Genomic DNA, 24,998 nt, shown 5'->3' with positions numbered 1-24,998 from the left:
CGCTTTGGGTCAGATGCTGGGGTGCAGCAGGTCTTAGCGGATGGTGCAGTAGCGCGGAATCCATTTAAAGGTTCGCATTTAGACCTGTATTCGTTCCCACGTTCATCCTATTGGTTGTCGGGCTTCATATCGTCGAGTTTAGTACTGGTTGCAGAGGAGACCTTCGATCTTGCAAACGAATCTTATCTTTTATTTATCTTTTCGAATGTTAGCATAAAGGCCTGGTTCATGGGGCAAAATTAATTGCCCACAGGCAACATATGGGCAGAGAAACGCAAACACAAACGTACTTAGTGTGTCTAAACAGAATCGCACCTCGTTGCGTAAGCCGCTCGGCAACATTAGAATAACATTTATAGGTCAAGCCGGACAAACTGCTTCCACCAACAAGTTTGAATTTTACGCTCAAAACATAATCAGACTACACAACACTTAAAATCTGTAGTTATATAACCATGACAGTGTAACATGAAACACACTCTACTTTGTTACAACGTAAGTTTAAGTTTAAGACGCCCGGACTGCACTGAATCAAACATCAGCGTACGGTTTGTAACAAATTAAAGTTTTCACTAAGGTGCAATGTAAAGCATTCTTGAGAGCCTATGAATGTTCTTTTATGAGTAGAGGGTCCAGTCAGAATTACCTGTCACTTCATATTAACCAATGAAAAACATTTTTATCGGGCAGTCAGTGCTCTTATTATGGACCGAGGTACCAAACAGTGCATGCCATGGTGTGTAGGTACTGTGATACTGAATCTGATTAAACAGCAAAATTCACATCTTGCAAAAATATATGGGACATGTTTCGAATTATGCAATGTTCAAATGATTAATTTACCTTCTTTTAATGTAAGCTAATTACATTTTGTACGGTATAATTTATTGGTTATTTGTGCTTGCCTTGCATTTAACATGGTCAGCAACACGACTGATAAGATGTGTGCGCGGAAAATATGTAGTCCTTCTGTAGGCGCTGTGGGCAAATATCAGGGTTCTGTTACATACAAGTAATTTAATGCAAACTGATGCCACTACTTGCTTTAAAAACCGAATCATTCAATTCTATAGTATGTGGCAGAGGAATATTACAAATATGGGGTGATAAATATATAAAAAAGTTAGACTTTCTTAATTTAAAAAAAAGCTCAATTTCCATACATTTGGTGTTGTATTCACAGCAGTGTTAAAATACAAATACAAGTAATAAATATAAATCTTGGTTATACATGTAAATGTGAATGATAGTATTAATGTAAATATAAATGGTAAATGTAACTATGTAGCTGTACAATATACATGTTAAATAGAAAGGTATCACGCCATTGTCTTCCTGCTGGTACACTGTAAAAAAAATACAGTGAATTGTTTTTACGAAAAAAAACCCCAAACCTAAGAGCTGCAAGAATCTCTGTAAAATCTCTGTAAAGATGTAAACTTTACAGAACAATCTCTGTACAAATACAGTAAACATGTGTAACGTAGGAGGACAATAACACACGTTTATTTTGCACATATAACATACACAACATAGCACATAGGCTAATTGGGCCAAACATCGACAATATCCACGATAAGACAAGAGACTTATATACTCACGATAACGACACAGAACAAGGATCAGGTGAGAAACACGAGAGGGCGTGACCATGCAGACACACACACACACACACACACACACACACACACACACACACACACACACACACACACACACACACACACACACACACACACACACGGAGACTTTTGGGGGGGGGGGCTCCGTACCGTGCCAACATGTAAACAACTTTACAGAACAATCGATGTAAAAATGCAATAAACATGTGACCAACTTTACAGAACAGTCTGTACATTGTACAGTTTAAAACTATTAAAACAAAATAACATTTTGAACCAGTAAATCCAACAACCATTTTTTGCTAAATTAACGTGATCACACTGTTATTAATAATTAAAACTAATAATTTCAGTAATATTTACATGCAGTTGTAAAGTTGTTTTCATCACACAAAATTAGAATGGACAGTATGTGACAGATTAGTGGAACTGAAATGACCCCGATTAGGGGAAGATGGAGAGTAAGCGTGGAAAAGAGATGAAAAAGAAAAACAGAAAAAGATATGGTGATAAACTGAGAAAAAACGTTCCTGCTAGAAATGTCTTAAGGACAATTAAGTTATTTTTTTGAATAACGTAACCCTTGAAGGATTACTAAATTTCCTTAGTAGAACATATGAACAAATGTCTTCAAACTTAGGTACATACATGTTAATGAGGAAATACATTAGCAATAAAACTACAATTGCCCTAATCACTCTAAAATAATCATACACAAACTCTTTTTTGTCTGAAACTTTTATTTGCCTCTAAGGTCCTGTCCACATATATATATATATATATATATATATATATATATATATATATATATATATATATATATATATATATATACAGATATTTTTAAAACTTGTTTTTCCCCCTGTCTTCAGCAACATTTCTGAAAATTTCTGTGCCCATACAAGAATACAAAAACAAAGTTCACAAAGTTTGATGTCAAATTCCTTAAGAAGCAAATGCCAAATGCCAAGACAGACAAATTCACCGCAAAACATCGATTTTCTCACTGTGTTGTTCAAACAGCAGGTCTCCACAACTCAATCTCAGCTAGACTCATAAGCCGATCTGCACCAGAAAAGCTTAAAGTCTGAAAAAAACAAAACAAACCCAACAACTTTATGCTGCTGTTGTGACGCTGGTGTGTCTAAATCACCCACACACTCTTAGTGAGGCAGATAAAAACACTGAAAACCTTTTGCGTGGACAGGAGGCCAAAATGCAGAACAAATGCTGCGTTTTTAAAACTATTGAGATATGTGTGGAGGGAACTTAAACTTGAAGAACTGAGCTGAATCTTTAAACTGCGAGTGAGGCATGTCACATGCCATATGTTTAGTTTAGAATTAAGGTAAGGACTCTAGGGTCCACAGGTAGATGGGATGTGTTTGTCTTCTCCACTATAGTGCCCTTCTCAGGGTCGATGGAGAAAAACAGAAATAGAAGAAAAACAGACGACTGTATAAATAATACTTTCATTAACAACAAAAAACTTCACATCAACCATTTTTATTCAAACTATTTCAAAGACACTTAAATCTAAAAAGGTAAAATGACAACTCCCCTAAACCACAAGTGACTGATGGAGCTACTTTAGATTTGTGTCTAAATTAGTTTAAGAAAGTAAAAATGTTGGATAAAGTAAATCAGAAGACACACCTCCAGGGTTGATGCCAGATCTGATGGGTAATGGATGTTGAAGCAATAATAGCTCCCAAACATCATGCACAGGGCAGAAATGTTGTCCTGTACAATTTTTCGGTCCACGCTCAACATGAACCGTCCTGAAGAATAGCAAGATTGTCCTAATAGCAAGAATGGCAAGAACCCCACACAACCCAGACAGAATTAAAACAAGACGTGTTTCGGAAACATTTCCCAAAACAATGATCTGATACATTTTGAAATTTTCAAGGTCAGTTAAATTTCTTACCATCAATATAGAAATCAGAAATCAGTATATGTGCAGGTTTAGGGGTGACAAATGTTCCTTTTAAGGCCACTTTGACTAAGCTTAAGGGCGGTGATGCACTTGCTGTTAACCCAAAGAGAATAAAAGAAAAAAAAACCCAAAATGACCACACACAACAATGGTGGGAGTCAACTGAACGTGGTCCATCTGTACTTCCCCTGCCAGGCATGTGTCCTCCACATAACAGAACATCACATCTTCCTCCTCATCAAAGTAGGTCAGCAGAAGCAGCCCCATCACTTTGATGTCTTCAGAGTAGCCACTCAGCTCTCCCCTTATCACTTTAAACTTTGTCACAGCCTGTAGGAACTTTTTGTTCACATCCACAGCCTGTAGGGACCTTTTGTTCACACCCAATATTCATGTACTTCAGGAGACGTTTCGCCTTCTGAACCACATTCCTTGTGAAAGTTTCTTTAAGCCCAATTTCGGCGAGTTTCTTAAAGTGGACAGCCGTGCCAAGTTCATCGAACAAAAATGGCCACTCATCCTTGAGGTATTTTATATTTTTCCCCTGGTTTACGTGTTTACGTTGTGTAGAAAGTCGCCTTCATTAGAAGTTTGAGCTCATATGAATTTGCATCGGATTGTTGAGACATCATCTTCAGTTTTTCTTTCTTCTCTTGTTGTCTCTCTGGTTCTCTGCAAGGGGCAAGAATTTTAGATCCCAGTTTATGCACCCATGTGTATCCTGGATGCTGCTCTCCATTCTGGAGGAACTTCGGCTGCATCAGACTCATCAGTGCAATGCTTTCGTTTTCTTATTCTTGGGATTGTGGATCGCTTCATATTATCTACCCTATTTTGTAATTGCTTGACTAGAGAGTGATACCCTGGACCAATCACATCCCCTTTTATTATGTCTTGCAGAAATCTAGGATATTTTGTCATCATCTTTTAGGCAACTTCAGTACGGTTCCTTTTACTTATGCAAGAACTCTTTCGCATTGTCCCATGCACCACAATCCGGACCATGTCCTTTCTCATCTGTGGACTAGGTCTTTTTCCTCTATCCAATGATTGCATGAGTTCTTCTGGGAACTTATCCCATGGGATCATAAAGGTATCCTCCCAGTCTATATCAGGGCTTTGGCAGCTGTCGGACGAGGTTGAGGATGAACTTCTGGGTGAAAGTGACTGCAAGAATGCAGGAGGTCCTCATGAGGCACCAACAGAAGAGCTACTGGTTTCAGGAGTCTGGCCTGCAAAAAAAACAAAACAAAACATACACAGAGAATGATTTATAAGAAGACAATGTGAATGCTTTTATGTTTCAGGTTTATCTTGAATACAGACAACTTTGACTACTTTTGACTTACAGGACTTTGCGGGCTTGAATTGGCCTCAATGCTAAACAGGAAATCGGCTTCCTCAATAAACTGAAAATCATCATATGTCTCCATCCCAATGGGATGTAGGTCTCTTCTAGAATATCCTTCATCATCTTCATCAGGTCAGGCAAGATCTCACTGATGGTGGTGTGTAACCATGTTTTCCCTAAATCAGGCATTTCTGGAATCATGGATGATTGCTTATTACTGTACAACTAAAAGGGAAAACTGCCAATGCATTGATATCAAGTATATCTGTATAAAAAAAACCCTTTTTGTTTTGTGATATCTTTTTACATAGCATGTGTGAATTTTTAGTACGTTTTCCACCACAGTGGCCAAGAGCATGTTTACTTCGACAACATACTGTGTTGTCATTCTGTGGAATGACTTGGTGCCCATTAACAATGTATGATGGTAATGGAGAAAAATCTACCAAATTGTTAATGTTAAGACATTCCAGCCTTGAACTGTGATTTGGCACAGCGTACAGATGGTATTCAGAATGAAAGTCAGCTTTATGTATATCCATTATAAAATACACAGCGGTATTTTAAATTTAAATAATGAGAATTTCTCTAAACTCCATGTACTCAATTTTTGACACAAGGAAATGCCCTTTTTTAATATGACGTACGCTTATACTGCACATCTGTGGAAACACCAGTATTGTGTTCTGAAAAGCCAAACTCTCTAACTGCATGTTCAACTGTGTCACGGTAAAGGCCGGGGTACAACTGTCTTTGTCTTGCTGAAGTTGACTATGTCCAGGTCAGCTGTAAGGTTTACGTGAAACATCTGAAGTATTTCAGATAAAGTTAGACAGGTTTTTAAAAAGTTTTTCAAATGCCCTCCACACCTCTTGAAGTAGTTGTGTTTACGTTTGCATTATCCACAACCTAATCAAGGGCCCATATTTCAAAATTAGTGCTGGATACTGCCGCAAGATATGGTGTTTTAGTTTTACTGGACTCTCAGGACATAAACACTTTCTTGATTCCAAATATTCCTGGATTATAATGTCCAGATAGGCCACCTGTGACAAAGAAATCTTATGTGCACAAATCATATCAACAATATCTTTAAGCTGGAGAGTTAACTTCCACAGACCATCATCTGGATTTTGCACTTTGTCACCAATGAATAAAGGCAGCAACCTTAAGAAATTCCAATTCTGGATAGCTTGACCTGAAAGCTTGGACACCCCAAAGTTAACAGAACAGGCTTTGGAAAAGCAACAGATCCTTTGGACTTGAACTGTTTGATGCGCTGGTTCAATAATGAATTTGTAAGCCATTTTCTTAATGAAATGCTTGAAATACAGTGCAACGTCATAGGACAACACACCCTCAAATATGTCATGGCCCAAACAGACCCGGCTGATGAGCATGAAAAGATTTCAGAGTATTGAAAACAGAGTTTACCTTTATGCCTTTGATGTCTGGACCGCCCACAGCTTCAGTGTGTAGATCACCAACAGCATAATCATAACGTTCAAGGGTGCGCTCAGGGGACCACATGCATTTGGATCATCAGTCAGTTTCAGGCTGAATTCGTCCATAATTTGGATTGTAATAAACTACTTCATGTTTGTAACACAGGTATGTAGCAGGCAAACCTTTGTGTCATATTTTCATCATTTCCTAATGATACTTTTTTAGGCTCCATGCATTTGAACATCTTTTTAAATACTTGAGCTCTTGAATATGTTGTCCTTAGTGGTCCCAGACGACAGACAGAGAACAGATCTGAATCCTTAACACAATCACAGCTTTTAGCAATAGCATCATCTGTTAGACACATGTCATTTTTTAAACGTGAATGTAGTTTACCCAAATTATAATCCTGTCCCAACTCCTGCACATTTTACATCTCTTCAACTACAGTCTGTATTGTTGAAGCTGGGCGAAGGAACTGCCCTTGTAATTTTAGGAAGAATAAACATGCATTCTCAAGAAACGTCTCCTTGAAACTCTGTGGCAATTGAATGCTCTCATTTCTTGTTGAATCATTTGCACTCTAGCCAATTCTAACCAGACATATCACCTGATTAAATATATTCTTATCTGTAATAAATAACATACGAATTTGTCTTAACATTGTCATGATGTCATTTGAACTGTATCGTACTGCTCTTTGTATTACAGCTTTTTTTGTGTGTGTTTAAACTACAGCAATCAGTAGATTCCACAGAGAAATATTCTTCTTTTAACATATGCTTACTTTAAAATTAAGTTGTTTAGCATTTTACTATAGTATACTGTAATCTACAGATCGCTTCATTGTGTTTCTACTGACACTTTTTAAATGTCATGATTTTACTGTCAATTTAAAAGTTGTTTTACTGTTAATTTCACAGACATTCGTCACAGTGTAGCGTTAGTGTTCTGAGCACTACTCTGTATTGGTGTTGTTTCGTTTGCGTTCTTTATGGCACTCTTTTGGTCCTGTGTTTGCGTTTTCCAGGCCTGCCTCAGGTGGCGGGTGCTTTGCCTCATCGCCCCACACCACGTGGGGGGTTATTTGCGCCTGCTCCGTTTGCTGTGTCTCTGTCTTTGTTGCGGCACGTCGCTTCTGCTGTTGTTGTTAGCGCACTTTTACGTTTGGTTTTGTTTTCTTTCATTTTCATCGGGTTTCTTCCTTTCTTTTGTCTGCACATTCTTCTCCCATGATAGTCACCTAATTTTGAGAGGAACAATAACCTTTCAGAAATTGCATTTCAGAGACCAAACAAAATGAAAGCGATTTAATATCATCAGTTAAAAACTGGTTTAATAGCAGAGCATTTGCTAAATGCAGGTACTATAAAACAGAGGTAATATCAGCCCGTGTTCCTACATGTTGGTAATCAACAAGTATCACTACAAGCAGTTGCAATATATGGCACTGAAATCATTTTGCACTGAAGATATGTACAAGATTTGTCTCTGTAAGATACGAATGTGAATGTGATATTTAGCCAGAAATCTAAGACATGTTCTTCTACTTCATAATAAGTACAGATATAATCTCAAATATAAAAATAACTTTCACAAAGCCAAGCCTTAAGGCAGGCTTTGTGGAGACTATGTTGATTCTAATATTTGAAAATGCATTAACGTGAAATTATAATTAAAATGGATTGTTTGGCAGTCCTAATTTAAGTTAGAATGATGATTTTGGCACTCCTCCTATACCACCCAAAAAAACCCAACTCGGGGTAACGATCCACTTCTGTGCGTATTTGTGATAGAAAGCTGGCTACTGAACTGGTAATTGTTACTGGACAATTGTTACTTGACACTGGAGCCTGTCTGTCTTCAGGCACCCAACGCAAGGTCTCTGCCTATCAGCCATGACAGGGCGGCTTGACCACGAGCTGGTCGCCTGAGGTCATCCGCTCCCTGTTCTGGTCTTCTTTACCCCTCCCTTTCTTTCTCTCTCTCTCTCTCTCTCTCTCTCTCTCTCTCTCTCTCTCGCTCTCTCTAAGCACAGGAGTGGCTAATGGCGGGCATGGGAACAGCTCGTGGCTCGTTCATGCAGAGAAAATCTAATCTTTACTAACCTTGTTTCTTTCCTTTCTATGTAGACCCCTAGAACATGCCTCACTTTTCCCCGTCATCCTGTAGATTTAGAAAGTAGATATAGGACACATATATACTCTGTGCTTTCCTCAATAAGGTGGAACTCTCTTGATTCACCACCTTGGTGTCAGTATCTCTTGACTTCCCCGGATTGATCCGGCTACAGAGGACAGAGGGCAGAGGGTAACTTGGATGAGATTGAACCTGAAGGACTGGTCACTGGACCAGTTTCTAACAGTAACACAGCTACACATATCAAGCAACACAAACTAAGGAGGTAATCTTTCGAAAATCAGAGCTGAAGTCCTCAAAGACTCCTGCATAAACATGAAGATTGTTGATGAAACACTGGCAATGCCCATGTGGTCAAGGGGCTAATTAAGACCCTCTGTTGGATGTACAGGTCTGTAATCAAATTGCAAGACCCAGAGAAACTCGTGCATGCTTTTATCTCCAGCAGGGCTGACTAATGTATTGGACTCTTAAATGGACTTCCCTGAAAAAAACATGCAACTATTCATTTAGAATGCTACAGTAATGCTTTTAACCAGGACGGAGAACAGAGTACTGTAGCACCGTACTGTAGTACTGTAGTACAGTAGTTCTAAAATGGCTAGCACTGATACTACTCTATATTAGGTCTAGAATACTTTTCAGATATGCTTTAAGAATGTAAATCCCATAGGTCTGTCAGAACCATGGCCGCAGGCAAGCATGTTCAGACCAGACTTCAAACCAAACACTGATAAGCTGTGTTCAGCTTTTTAAACCCAGATAAAACACATTTCCTTCCCCTTGAGCTTACAACTGAGCTCTAGTTTTTCAGCACTTTATCATTGCATTTTTAGTCTTTTAGTCCATTTTCCATTTTATTGCATCAATTCATTTTTTATTCTTTTTATATTAAAATTAGACATTTCTTTTATTTGATTATATTTTCTACGTAAGTACATGCTTTTCAGCTATGTAGCTCAGTAACGTCCCACACAAAGTCCAGTGGCAGGTCTTTCATCTTCTCTTGGAAAACCCGGTCGAAGCGTTCATTCTGTGCCACTGTCAGATAGTTCTTCCAGTCTCCCACTGTACCTGCAACCCCAAATCATAACACAACAGCCGCCATTCAAATACTAACAATGAATATTCTTTGGCAAAATTCTGATAACTGGAAAATACAGTAGGCCTGTGTATAAATGGGGTTCTGAATTCCCAGAGTGATGATCAGCTCTTTTTCTTTGAGTTTCCTAATTTCAGTGTTGCTATAGCAACAACTGACAAAGCAAACAGATATGTCATTAATGCAGTGTTCAGTAGAATTAAAATGTATTGCCACTGGAAGTATCAAATTCCTAATTCTGATGGTCTACGGGTGTTCAACAAAATGATCAGTTGTTGCCAACTTGCATGAATTCTTGCATGTTATGGAGCTGCCTAGTAATGCAGTAATGCAATGTAATGCAAGTGATGGGAAACTTTTGCCCTGTTCCTGACCCTTTTTGCATACACATGTAAGGATTGTTGGCACTCCATCAAACTGTTCGTTGTAGTTTTATGTGTACAGTATAGGCAGTGTAAGCTGCAGTCTTGTTTGAGACTGGTGTCCAAAAGCTACAAAGTTTTGAAATTTCTGTTTTTGGATAGTTGTTAAAGTTCATACTCTTGTGACTATATTGAGGCCAGATTTGTGCAGCTCTGGAGACAAATCTATTATTGGTTCAGATTTAAAAATGTATGCAATTTTCATAAAATGCAAATCATTTAAAGATCTAAATGGGCTATGTGGTTCTTTAGATGTTTTTGGTCTGGCACCATGTAGCTGAGTATCAGGATGGTCTTCTTCCTATTGACTAAGTTTCAGTTCTGTGAGATTTTTGACCAGTCTGCCTGATTCATTTCAGCTGCGAATCGGAGTAATGAATAAGAAAAATGCCAACAAATACAATAGAGAGCGTTTGGACCCCTAAAAACACTACATTTTTGCTGGTCACCTTCAACGGACACACTCTCTCTGAACTACAGCTGCTCACTAGCACCACCTATTGCAGGAACGCTCTTTTGAGTGGCTTTAAGGAAGGCTGTCTGACCTTTGCGGAGGAAGTTCCCCTTTCCAGGGGCTTTAACGTCCTCTGACAGGAACTCATAGTTGGCCACGGGGTCTTTCTTCATGTAGTTGAAGCTGGCTTTTTCCACCACACTATCAATGGCAGCGTCAGAGAGATTCTTCCCCACAAAGTTGCAGATACGCACAACTGCAGCTCTCAGGTCCTGAGACACAACAGCACTATTAGTGTGTATTAGGGATGTGATCATGCAGTGAGCCACCAATAAACCAGTATGCTACAATAATAAACAAACAAACAAACAAATAAATAAATGTGTGTGTGTGTGTGTGTGTGTGTGTGTGTGTGTGTGTGTGTGTGTGTGTGTGTGTGTGAATTGGTACTGTGACACTGATATACGGTTATTACACAATTGATTAATTGACTGAACCTGTTTGGCTAAGTCGTATATATTTTATATTTTAATATAATTTCAGGTAGATTAGCATGAGACAATAATGCATTCAGAAAGATGATGATACTGTGGTAAATCAATCACAGAATATATAAAATGTATTATTAATATGAATTTTACAAGCCCATCCTTTATTAAATTCATCTTAGTTTTGTCTGAGTAGTTTAATCTCAGAAAAATGACTCTCACCTTGATCATTTCTTCATAGCTGAATGTTATATTTATCCTTGTTGGTGTACCATCCTCTGATATGGTCAAACCAGCAGCCACTGACCACTACACAGAAGACACACAGTGAATGCTGATATACAACCAGTTTCTCCCATACTGAGATTCATCACTAAAGCTGATCCCAGATCAGCAGTCCTGAAATACAAGTTGATAACTACTGATTAAAACTTGAAGTGGTGGTTGGAAGTTAGTTGATAGGAATGCAAGAAAACCTCTGAAATCTCCTAGGCATTGTTAACCTTCACAAACTTCTTTCCCAGAAGTGTTATGGAAGGATTGGCCCCAACGAAGACCTACTGTAATACTTATTTTTATGAAACGGAGCTGATATGTAGGAAAGCTAAAGAAACACTTCTTTTCTCACACTGACTACAGGATCTAGCAGATTTCGGCCAGGCAGGTAATATATGAAACAAGTGTTGCATTGTCCACCTAAGCTCTCATAATACAAGCCTAAGTGTTGGCAGTGAGATCAAAAGCTGCAGTTACGCTTCTACTTCAAGTGAATGAAAAGATTTCCTGCTGTTCTCTTAATACAGAGAAATGCATTTATGGGAAAATGACGCCCTGTAGTAATCAACGGTATATTACAGATGCTGTGCAATATTCCTGTCCCTTTCTATGGTAAGCCATGTCTCAAGCCATTTTAAAGCCAGAGAAGACAACGTGTTATGAAGGTCTACGCAGGTTTTTCAGTTGTTTGATGGAAGTAGTGCTTTTCTTTTGTTTATATAATATCATTGATTTTAGCAGAACTGGAATGCATAACAGTTTATAAAAGGCAACTATTATCTTAGAAGAAAATAGGAAAATGTTGGTAATCAGTTGAAGATTTTGTCTAGCTTCTAAGTGACACCAGAATATTGGGCCATAATCAGTCTGTGGAGCAAAGCAAGATTCGGGGTTTACTATGACTGACTCCATCCAGTGAAGAACTTGTCCAGCAAGTCACTGTAAGTCTCAGCACACTCCAGCTTCTTCATGAACTGACTGAAGTGGAAATAGGACACCATGATGTCTTTGGGATTCCTGGTGATGTAGATGATCTGGATTTGAAGATATCCAGCATTAGTGGCTAGAAAAGTTTACAAAGGTAATTTCAGTTCTCTGTGTAGATTTGGGTATCTCAGTGTGTGCGAGTGTGTTTTTGTTTGTGTGTTTGTGGGTCCCTGTGTGTGTATCAGTAGAACTGTGAAAATGAGTGCATGTGTGTTTCTGAGTGCAGTAACTCACCTTGCCTTTACTCTGAAGGCCTCGTGGTATTAGATGTTGGCGCAGGTGGGAACAGAAGAGTCTGGGAGACGGTCGGCTGTTATAGTCCGTCCCCTTTGTTCGGAACTCCAGCCATGGCATCCGCTTCTATGTCACCGTCTCCTTCAACTCTGGAAAATCCTGCTCGTACAGCAGGGTCATGATCCGTTGGGTCCATACTGTTCCTAAGACCAGGGGAAACCAGGTGAGAGAGTTAGTTACAGGGAGACAGAGAGGAGGAACAAAGAAAATCATGTAGTAAAACTACATGAAATAAATGTCTCATGCTCACACACACACACACACACACACACACACACACACACACACACACACACACACACACACACACACACTCTTTCATAGATTCTGTACTAAGGCTGCATCTCAATTGCATACTACACACTAACACTATAATGTATGTATCAAAATATCAACATACTACTTTATTTTATACTAACAGGAAGTGATGAAGCATTGCTATGCCAACATATGTAATTGTAAGATACAACTTTTGAGAGAATTTCTATGATCAAATAAAAGATGAAAATTAATGATATTTTTTACTGTACTGCTGTATGACGACAAAGAAGCTCCTGTAGAAGAGTGCTGCTTTATTTACTAATCTTATGTGAAAGTTCCAGATTTCTTTTTAGACAGTAGTTAAGCAAAAGTCTTCACAAGTTTACCACAGTAAATGATAATATTTCATATGGAGGGTAAATGTTAATGATTTCATTTCAGAATATGGCCCCTCTGTGGGTCTGAGTAGCAAAACATTTACCACACAGCTGTGTTGGAAAACAGCTGGAAAACAGCGAAACCATAATGAAACTGCAATTACCAATAGAATCAATAGTCCACAGATTATATGTAGTCTACCGGATTACATGTAGCCTACCTGATTATATGTAGCCTATCTGATCATATGTAGTCTACCTGATTATATGTAGCCTACCTGGTCATATGTAGCCTACCTGATTATATGTAGCCTACCTGATCATATGTAGTCTACCTGATTATATATAGTCTACCTGATTATATGTAGTCTACCTGATCATATGTAGTCTACCTGATTATATGTAGCCTACCTGGTCATATGTAGCCTACCTGATTATATGTAGCCTACCTGATCATATGTAGTCTACCTGATTATATATAGTCTACCTGATTATATGTAGTCTACCTGATCATATGTAGTCTACCTGATTATATGTAGCCTACCTGGTCATATGTAGCCTACCTGATTATATGTAGCCTACCTGATCATATGTAGTCTACCTGATTATATATAGTCTACCTGATTATATGTAGTCTACCTGATCATATGTAGCCTACCTGATTATATGTAGCCTACCTGATTATATGTAGCCTACCTGATAATATGTAGTCTACCGGATTACATGTAGCCTACCTGATTATATGTAGTCTACCTGATTATATGTAGTCTACCGGATTACATGTAGCCTACCTGATTATATGTAGCCTGCTTGATCATATGTAGCCTACCTGATTATATGTAGTCTACCGGATTACATGTAGCCTACCTGATCATATGTAGCCTACCTGATTATATGTAGTCTATCTGATTATATGTAGCCTACCTGATTATATGTAGCCTACCTGATTATATGTAGTCTACCTGATTATATGTAGCCTACCTGATTAAATGTAGTCTACCTGATTAAATGTAGTCTACCTGATTATATGTAGTCTACCGGATTACATGTAGCCTACCTGATCATATGTAGCCTACCTGATTATATGTAGTCTACCGGATTACATGTAGCCTACCTGATTATATGTAGTCTATCTGATTATATGTAGTCTACCTGATTATATGTAGCCTACCTGATTATATGTAGCCTACCTGATTATATGTAGTCTACCTGATTAAATGTAGCCTACCTGATTATATGTAGTCTACCTGATCATATGTAGCCTACCTGATTATATGTAGCCTACCTGATCATATGTAGCCTACCTGATTATATGTAGTCTATCTGATTATATGTAGTCTACCTGATTATATGTAGCCTACCTGATTATATGTAGCCTACCTGATTATATGTAGTCTACCTGATTAAATGTAGCCTACCTGATTATATGTAGCCTGCCTGATCATATGTAGCCTACCTGATTTCGATGCCCAGATATATGCTAAACAAAACCTGAAGGTGCACAAAACCTTGGTTGTTTGGTTGTACAATGGATATTCATATTTTAGTTGTCATTTTAAAAGCTGCAAATGAACAGTTACTACCACCAGTAGCACTACCATTACTGTTATGAACACCTATTATTAAACCAAAATCATAATAATTTTGTTTTACTCTCACTTAACAAATGTGTCTAAAAGCAGGAGGAGCTTCTCTTTCCTTTCTGTCCTCTCCTTCCCTGTTTCCTAAACCATCTGTCGTACACCATTTGTTTCCTACATTTCCCACGTGGGTAGCTCCTCATTTTCCGTTTTGCATTGCATTATGGGACCACGGTATCCACTCAAACCACACTCAAACCCACCCAGTTCTAATGGTGCCTCTTAGATTTTTGAGTATACTCAATTAGAACAGTTTGAACTACACTACATACTCAAAAACTAGTTGGTAAACTGTATGCAATTGGGACACACCCTAAATGTATATTAAACATTTGAGGGCTACAAAGCAGTTAGATTCTACAGCTCATGTAAACGGCACTTTATAGAAAAGTGAAAAATAAAAAATAAAAAATTACTCTCATAAACATTGTTTGTGGTTTTTAGTGGTAGAAATGAGTGCTTATCCTGTGCAAAATCCCTTACAAATTTGTGAAACTTAACATTAGAGACCATGATTTTAATAGCTGATTTTTTTTTGCAGATTGTTGTCCGCATGTCACTCACTCCTACATAGTTTTTTCCCCTCCATTTATTTACATTCTGACCACAGTGTACAATCTTCCTCTTGTTTACAGCCAATCCCACCCCTTGACCCAAAGCCTGGATGACCCTGGATGACTTACACTTCGAGGACTGTGCATGTTAGCATCATAGTCCCTTTTATAATGCCTAGTCACTTACAGCCTTCTTGCTCTGCTCTTAAATTACATATCAGTTCTGTTCACAGTTTACCTTCCTTGTTTGCCCATTGTAAAATCCGCCCGTTATCTCGTAAAGTCAATTCCGGCCAAGTCAATGCGAACTGCAAATCAAGCAGTGAATTAGCTTAGCTTGGTCCTGGCAGGGGCACAGATGGGGAAACTTGACAACCTATTCCACGCCTCGTCTTAAAGTAACTGACAGAACAAAGCGTGAAATGGAATGCGCAATTGATATTATTCTTTCATTATGATGTACCCCCCCCCAAAAAAAGAAAAGTGTCACACTGGAAAGCAAAACCATTACATTTCTTAGACGTCATTTTGTCTTTACTGAAATACAATTAGCAGGAACGTGCTTTCTCAAGAATTAAATACTAAATTCGGGTTAGAAATGAGTGGTATCCTTCCAAAGTAATCCGAGTGCGCTGCGTTTAACGCATCGACATTAAATACTAAGCGCATTGTTGCGTTTCTTCTTCATTTTTACATATACAAAAATATTAAAAATAACGGTAAAGGGGGAAACATTCAATTAATAAGATCCTATTTTCTTCGTCTTCTCTGCGGGCAGTACACAGCCTCGGGACATCACTCTTATTATTGTCCTCTTTGTGGATGAGAGGCCGTTTAAAACAAGAATCTAGCCAACTGAAACCTAAATCTAATTTCATTATTTATGAAATCCATACCACAAATAGTTTTGGTTAACTTAAAACATGCTATTTAGGTCTCCCAGATAAAAGGGCTCAGAGCTCTTTTGGTTTTGGAACAATCAGAGCACCGCTCACGTGCAACAAAAATATGTTGGTTAGAAATCATTAGATTTACACACGAGTCACGTAAAATACGACTCATTCAATAAACTGTGACTCACCAGATTTAGGAATCTGCATGGAGATCTGGGGAACATGCAGAAAGACCAGCCCCCTCACAGTCCCTCCGGCCCACATCGAAGGCCAGGGTCTTGAGCTGAGGGGCAGGAATAAATTGGATTTCCAATAGAGAGACAGAGGACACCAACGTCACAGGGACTGACTCAGGCTGGCCCTTAGACATTTACGGTCTTTGCAGCATTCCTGACTGGGCTTAGCTGTGATACTCACAGTCTCCGGGGAGAGGAGCTCTTCAGAAGGCTGGGCAGAGATGGTCCACTGCGGACCCATCTGGTACATAGTCAGCAAGGTCTTTGCGTCTGCTGAAATGCAGCTGATCCGGCTCTCTCCAAACCGTGCGCCAGCTGATCCGGCTCTCTCCCAACCGTGCGCCAGCTGATCCGGCTCTCTCCCAACCGTGCGCCAGCTGATCCGGCTCTCTCCCAACCGTCCGCCAGCTGATCCGGCTCTCTCCAAACCATGCGCCAGCTGATCCGGCTCTCTCCCAACCGTGCGCCAGCTGATCTGGCTCTCTCCCAACCGTGCGCCAGCTGATCCGGCTCTCTCCCAACCGTGCGCCAGCTGATCCGGCTCTCTCCCAACCGTGCGCCAGCTGATCCGGCTCTCTCCCAACCGTCCGCCAGCTGATCCGGCTCTCTCCAAACCGTCCGCCACCTGATCCGGCTCTCTCCAAACCGTCCGCCAGCTGATCCGGCTCTCTCCAAACCGTCCGCCAGCTGATCCAGCTCTCTCCCAACCGTGCGCCAGCTGATCTGGCTCTCTCCCAACCGTGCGCCAGCTGATCCGGCTCTCTCCAAACCATCCGCCAGCTGATCCGGCTCTCTCCCAACCTTGCGCCAGCTGATCTGGCTCTCTCCCAACCTTGCGCCAGCTGATCTGGCTCTCTCCCAACCATGTGCCAGCTGATCCGGCAATGCGAGAAAGTCCAAAGATTCCTCCTGCATCCTTCTTGAGGTTGATTATTCTGTAATGGTTGCGGGCAAGCACAAAGCAAAGCGAGGAGATGGATGCAAGTGCAGAGGGGTTTTAATAAAACAAAAGGGCACAAACACAAACATAATCTTGAGGGTGACAAATAACTTAGTGAACCAGGATAACGAGAACAGAGACTAGAACACATCACGGCACAACCAGGGTAACAGAACACAGGGTTTAAATACTCAACTAATCAGGACTAACAAGACACATGAATACAACAGCAGGTAGAGATCAAAACATGGGGGCAGAACAGAACGAAACCAAAACAAGGGAATAAAAAACAAGAAAGACCACAAAACAGATGGCATCACCGTGGGAACCATGATACAAGGGAGGGGCAATTGTACCACTAACATGTTGGCTGGCTTGTTAGGTAACACAATCATACAATGTAACAACAATATGTTAGCTGAACATAGGACTAGTTTAACTTTATTTTTACATATATGATATCTAACATCCCATATCTGTCTATTGTTTTTGTTTAATTAAGAAATTTAGGAGCTTTGTTCAGACCTGTTTGTGTGTTGCCATGACTACAAATCTGCAATGCAAATAGTGAAGATAGGAAGACAGCAAAGGAGAAGTGATATGCAGGATGATAGGGGTTACTTTGTGGTAAAGGGGTGTTTTGTGGCAAAGTCCATAGGCAGACATCAAGCACATTTCATTTTTGTTTCCATGCAAATTATGGTCAGTGGCAGAGAAAGGTAATTGGGGTCCCTTAGGCTACAATTTGAACAGCGCTGCCACCCAATACCCCCGCCTACAGGCTCCAAACATCCTATCTATGCACAAACAGACAGAAAAGAGGACCAAGAGCAGCTATGCTAAAAATAAAAACAAATATTGGTAGCTCGGGTTGATGGTTTTGATGTTGTGGGGTTCTCTGAACTTGATATTTTGGTGGCAAACATTTGACAGTTGAGGTGACATTGTCAGTGCGAGCGTCATTGTGTGCTAAGTAGTGGGGTTTTTGTCGTTATATAGTCATGCTGTGGCGCTATGCTATGTTTCTGGTGTGTATAGCCATATTTTTTATGCTGTTGTGTGCTGGGTCAGCAGTATTACAGTGAAGGACACTAACAGGGACATTGATCGTGAAGAAACCTCTCACCCACTACACAAAACACTACAGGGACATCAATCATGAAGAAACCTCTCACCCACTACACAAAACACTACAGGGACATCGATCGTGAAGAACCCTCTCACCCACTGCACAAAACACTACAGGGACATCAATCGTGAAGAAACCTCTCACCCACTACACAAAACACTACAGGGACATTGATCGTGAGGAACCCTCTCACCCACTACACAAAACACTACAGGGACATCGATCGTGAAGAACCCTCTCACCCACTACACAAAACACTACAGGGCCATCGATCGTGAAGAACCCTCTCACCCACTACACAAAACACTACAGGGCCATCGATCGTGAAGAACCCTCTCACCCACTACACAAAACACTACAGGGCCATCGATCGTGAAGAAACCTCTCACCCACTACACAAAACACTACAGGGACATCAATCGTGAAGAAACCTCTCACCCACTACACAAAACACTACAGGGACATCGATCGTGAAGAAACCTCTCACCCACTATACAAAACACTACAGGGCCATCAATCGTGAAGAACCCTCTCACCCACTACACATAACACTACAGGGCCATCAATCGTGAAGAAACCTCTCACCCACTACACAAAACACTACAGGGACATCAATCATGAAGAAACCTCTCACCCACTACACAAAACACTACAGGGCCATCAATCGTGAAGAAACCTCTCACCCACTACACAAAACACTACAGGGCCATCGATCGTGAAGAAACCTCTCACCCACTACACAAAACACTACAGGGCCATCGATCGTGAAGAAACCTCTCACCCACTACACAAAACACTACAGGGACATCGATCGTGAAGAACCCTCTCACCCACTACACAAAACACTACAGGGACATCGATCGTGAAGAACCCTCTCACCCACTACACAAAACACTACAGGGACATCGATCGTGAAGAACCCTCTCACCCACTACACAAAACACTAAAGGGACATCGATCGTGAAGAACCCTCTCACCCACTGCACAAAACACTACAGGGACATCGATCGTGAAGAACCCTCTCACCCACTACACAAAACACTACAGGGACATCGATCGTGAAGAACCCTCTCACCCACTACACAAAACACTACAGGGCCATCGATCGTGAAGAACCCTCTCACCCACTACACAAAACACTACAGGGACATCGATCGTGAAGAACCCTCTCACCCACTACACAAAACACTACAGGGCCATCGATCGTGAAGAACCCTCTCACCCACTACACAAAACACTACAGGGCCATCGATCGTGAAGAACCCTCTCACCCACTACACAAAACACTACAGGGCCATCGATCGTGAAGAACCCTCTCACCCACTACACAAAACACTACAGGGCCATCGATCGTGAAGAACCCTCTCACCCACTACACAAAACACTACAGGGACATCGATCGTGAAGAACCCTCTCACCCACTACACAAAACACTACAGGGACATCGATCGTGAAGAACCCTCTCACCCACTACACAAAACACTACAGGGACATCGATCGTGAAGAACCCTCTCACCCACTACACAAAACACTACAGGGCCATCGATCGTGAAGAAACCTCTCACCCACTACACAAAACACTACAGGGCCATCGATCGTGAAGAAACCTCTCACCCACTACACAAAACACTACAGGGCCATCGATCGTGAAGAAACCTCTCACCCACTACACAAAACACTAAAAGGACAGAGAAGTACCATGAGCTGCTGACTGCTCCAGCCTCCCTGCAGGAAGCAAAGCTTTTGCAGGTCTTTTCTCCCTGCTGCCATGAGACTGTACAACACATCTAACTCTCAGACTCTACTGTGCCTCTATGCACCATCTTATCTTTACTGCCTTCAATTTAAGCTATAATCACTTTTTTTCATTCCTGGTTTTGCCATTCCCCCTAATAAGCAGGGCTATATTGCACAACGTTTTGCCACTCAGTTTGACTAAGGGGGAGTACTCTGGCTTAACTGAGTTAAAAAACACAAAACATCCACTTTAATTGCTCGCAATCCATGTGAAAGGTTTCAGAGGCCATTCAATGACTGTAAGTGAAATAAAGACGGCCATAAAGATCACTGGCATGCCGTGCATAAAGTGAATACAAACTATAACCAGAGCATTGCAAATCAATGAGTTATTGAGACCGAAACTTAATCAGGCTCCATTAACTGTATTGCGAAACTGGAGAAACGCCAAATGCTCAGTCCTTAAGCTTGAGACTATCCACTGAGACTGGCGATGTGCAATACTCTTTTACAGCTCCAGGTAAAGGTAGGACACCCAAGACATGAAAGCAAAACCAAATTAACAGGCTAACAATCTGAAATAGGCATCCAATGAGAGTAAAGACATTTTTAGTGTCAACATTTTTGGGTAATGGGCTACCCAGGGCTCTACATGAATTCTATATGATAGAAGCTCCGATATTGCTGCAATGTCATTTCCTACTACAGAGCACAAATTTTGAGTCTTTGAACAGATTCTTATCCTATTAGAGTCTCTGATTCTTATCCCGTTTTCTTCCCCAAGCGCTATATAATCTTCTTAAAGGTAACCCTGGACAACATGATCCCATCACACTGTTGATGCCACACAGGCTGCTTTTGCACAGCTGAAAATCAGCCCTGATATGTGCACCATTTGAAGGCCTTTGCAATCCTAGCAAACCGTACACTATATTTATTCATTTGTTCATTGTTCTGCTATTGGTTTATGATGTCATAGGTGACAGAAAAACTTGCGCTCTATTTTATCGCTCTGCTAAGATACTGTAGACACTGTTATATGGACGTTTTACGGCACTGTTATACCTGCTGGTGAGCCGTATATGGCACTTGCTCTGGAACAAACTGCCAAATGTGCACATTCAGTGTTCGCACTGCTAAATCGTGGACATGCTCTCTCAGTTACATCTAGACTGGGTAACTAGCACTCCCAAGGTTGTGATTCCAAAGGCACCCATGAACAATCCATGTCACACTGGTTCCTGAGAAGAGGGGTGATTGTGGTCGTGTTGAACTGTTGTGCCCAAATTTGCAGGACTATGTTCCAACCCTATTTACAGTTCAGATTCCACTGCTGAAGTGTGAGGGAAAACTAGATGTTTTGGTGCTTTTTATCAAATTTTCCTGTGGGATCAAAGCCTATCTAACAGCAAAAGGCACTGCCATGCACGCTGCTAAAATATTAATGCAGGACTTCATTCCCAGTGTAGACATCCTGAGCAAATTGAATCATACCAATGCACACACTTTCCTGGGTAGGTGATGCAAGAGATTTGTTGACGTTTGAAAACGCCCTAGAAATTGCACTGACCCTACAGGCCACAACCCTCTAGACAGGGAGAATTGGTGAACCGTGTCATCATAGAGATATTGTCCAAAATCAAGTGGTCAAATGGACTGAAGCCCCACACACTGTACTTTGTAGCATAAGGTCAACCAGCAACAAGAGTATAAAATCATTACTGGGGGACCAATGTTGGTCCCTGGGGTGATAAGTCTCTGAAAAGAAGATGTCAGTCCATTTTATCTACTGGCAAGTACAGAACCCAAGTACAGTTTCATGATGGCCAGGTCTTTGCACTACACAAAGGGAAGCAGTAGCCACGGGTCCACCTGATCCCCAAGGGACAAATACAAATGACACTTGTGTGTTCATGTTAAATAAAATGTTTAGTAATTGTATTGCAGCACCACCTATGGTCATAGTTATGTTGGTCTATTATAGCTATGATGGTCTATAATAATTATGTTGGTCTATTATAGCTATGATGGTCTATAATAATTATGTTGGTCTATTATAGCTATGATGGTCTATTATAATTATGTTGGTCTATTATAGCTATGATGGTCTATTATAATTATGTTGGTATATTATAGCTATGATGGTCTATAATAATTATATTGGTCTATTATAGTTATATTGGTTTATTATATGTATGATGGTCTGTTCTATGTTATTATGTATTGATGCTGCGATAGCTACATTACTTATGCTGCGATAGCTACAGTACTGATGCTTCGATAGCTACAGTACTGATGCTGCGATAGCTACAGTACCGATGCCTCGATAGCTACAGTACCGATGCTTCGATAGCTACAGTACCGATGCTGCGATAGCTACAGTACCGATGCTTCGATAGCTACAGTACCGATGCTGCGATAGCTACAGTACCGATGCTTCGATAGCTACAGTACCGATGCTGCGATAGCTACAGTACCGATGCTTCGATAGCTACAGTACCGATGCTGCGATAGCTACAGTACCGATGCTTCGATAGCTACAGTACTGATGCTGCGATAGCTACAGTACTGATGCTGCGATAGCTACAGTACTGATGCCTCGATAGCTACAGTACTGATGCTTGGATAGCTACAGTACTGATGCTGCGATAGCTACAGTACTGATGCCTCGATAGCTACAGTACTGATGCTGCGATAGCTACAGTACTGATGCTGCGATAGCTACAGTACTGATGCCTCGATAGCTACAGTACTGATGCTGCGATAGCTACAGTGTGGATAGGATGTGCGTCAGTGATTTTCTTGGTTTTGAGAGAAAGGAAATGAAAAAGAAGGATGAAAACGTGTCACTGTGCTGCTGAGCTGAACAAGTGTTTTTGTTTCAGAATGGGTGTTGGGCTTTCTGACTGATGGTCTTGGACTCTTGCTAGTGAGTCATATCAGTTGACTCAGATCACCCTTCAGTAAGATAGTAATTTATTTTGCAAAGGGAACAAATTCTCCACAACTCCAAGCTCAGTCAGATGTATCATTCTTTGTGAGATGTGAAGAAGCTTTGAGTTTTGAAACATAGTGCAAACACTGACAAAAACAAACAAACAGACTTTAACCCTCCTATTATCTTTGGGGTCAATTTGACCCCATTCAATGTTTAACAAATGTTTTAGCTTTGTATTTTATGACTTTTCCTAATTTAATGGCGACAACTGGGCAACTGGGTATGTTTTCATTGTCCTGTACACATGTTTGGGGTAAATTTGACCTCAGGCTGTTTTAGATTACTTTAGGGCCCTTGGACTTTAGAGCCCTAACCTAACATAACCATATCTGTAGTAGTGCGAGAACCACTGACAGTTTACACGGCATGGGGGAGGGGAAAACATTCTCGCGAGAACTTTGATATTTCCCATGCTGTGGGGGTGGGAAAATATTTTTCCTGCAAAGCTATTGGATAGTTCACACAACATAGGGGTGGAGCAAACATATAAAAGGTTTGCACAACACCCTTATAAGTCATTTCTTTCTGTGCACTTTGTGCTCTCTCTTTCAACAGAAAATGACTTCTAAGGAAAGGTTTTCTGTCAGTGACGTGTGACACTTGAACAACATGGTAGACTTAGCGCCGCTAATATCATCAAAATGGTTCTGGGCCCCACCAGATACGCTGTCAGCCATGTCCAAGACATAAAATCAGCATTTGAGCTTTTCATAAAACCATCATTTGAAAAGGATATACATGAAATGACAAATTTAGAGGGGAGGGCGTGCATGGTTAAAGGCTATTTAAGCAGTCAACAAACAAACATAAAGTTTATAATTTTAATTTTAATTATAATCATTTTCTGGAGGTTTAAATTGCTGGGGTTAAATTGACCCCAAGGATAAAAGATGTTAGTAAATCTGAAGGTAACAGGAGGGTTAATCTATTTCACAATAGCACAGATGACTCATGTATTCCAGGCCTTATTTGTCAGACAATTTGGTCCTGGATGTTACTAGCTCTGATTTCCTTCTATAGTATCATACAATCACTATATTAAGTCTGTACCTAATCAAAACAGGTAAATCAATAATGTAATAATACAGCACTTGGTGTTAGTAATTTCACAGTGTAACGATCACGAGGCGGACTTATGCATTGAGAAGAACGAGATTTATTAAGGTCAAATCCATAATCAGGCACAATAGAAGAAGAAACCGAAGACACATGAACGGGAGTCACAACAGGAGCAGACAAGGGGAAAAAACATGGGAACAGGGGCAATAGGAGCAGACACAACAGAAGAAGAAGTCGGAAGCAGCAGGAGACACAGATGAGGGAGACAGGCAGGGAACACGAAGCCTGTGAGTCAGGAGGCAGATCCGAGGGTGTGAAGGTGACTGGTGACGGATCCGGGAGGACCGGAAGCGCGGGGGCGATCCGTGGCAGGCCTGGGGATGTGGCTGCGGCGTTCAGCGGCCGGTCTGGGAGGTCCGGGGACGTGGCTGCGGCGTTCAGCGGCCGGTCTGGGAGGTCCGGGGACGTGGCTGCGGCGTTCAGCGGCCGGTCTGGGAGGTCCGGGGACGTGGCTGCGGCGTTCAGTGGTGTGGTCACGGGGGAGATCAGTGGAGGCAGGTTTGACAGGTCCAGAGGCATGGCTACAGGGACAGGCTGAGCGGCATCCACTATGCCGGGAACAGGAACAGGAACAAGCTGGGGACCATCCTTCAT

General features: G+C 40.9%; 1 pseudogene; it reads right to left on the bottom strand.

The window, feature by feature from the left end:
• Nucleotides 1–9,443: 9,443 nt before the first annotated feature.
• Nucleotides 9,444–24,998, bottom strand: LOC118240479 (annotated as a pseudogene).

This window comes from Electrophorus electricus, chromosome 21 (genome assembly GCF_013358815.1).
Source record: "Electrophorus electricus isolate fEleEle1 chromosome 21, fEleEle1.pri, whole genome shotgun sequence".
NCBI classification, from domain to species: domain Eukaryota; kingdom Metazoa; phylum Chordata; class Actinopteri; order Gymnotiformes; family Gymnotidae; genus Electrophorus; species Electrophorus electricus.
The sequence above is the reverse complement of the archived record's forward strand: the minus strand, read 5'-3'. Positions and strand labels throughout refer to the sequence as shown.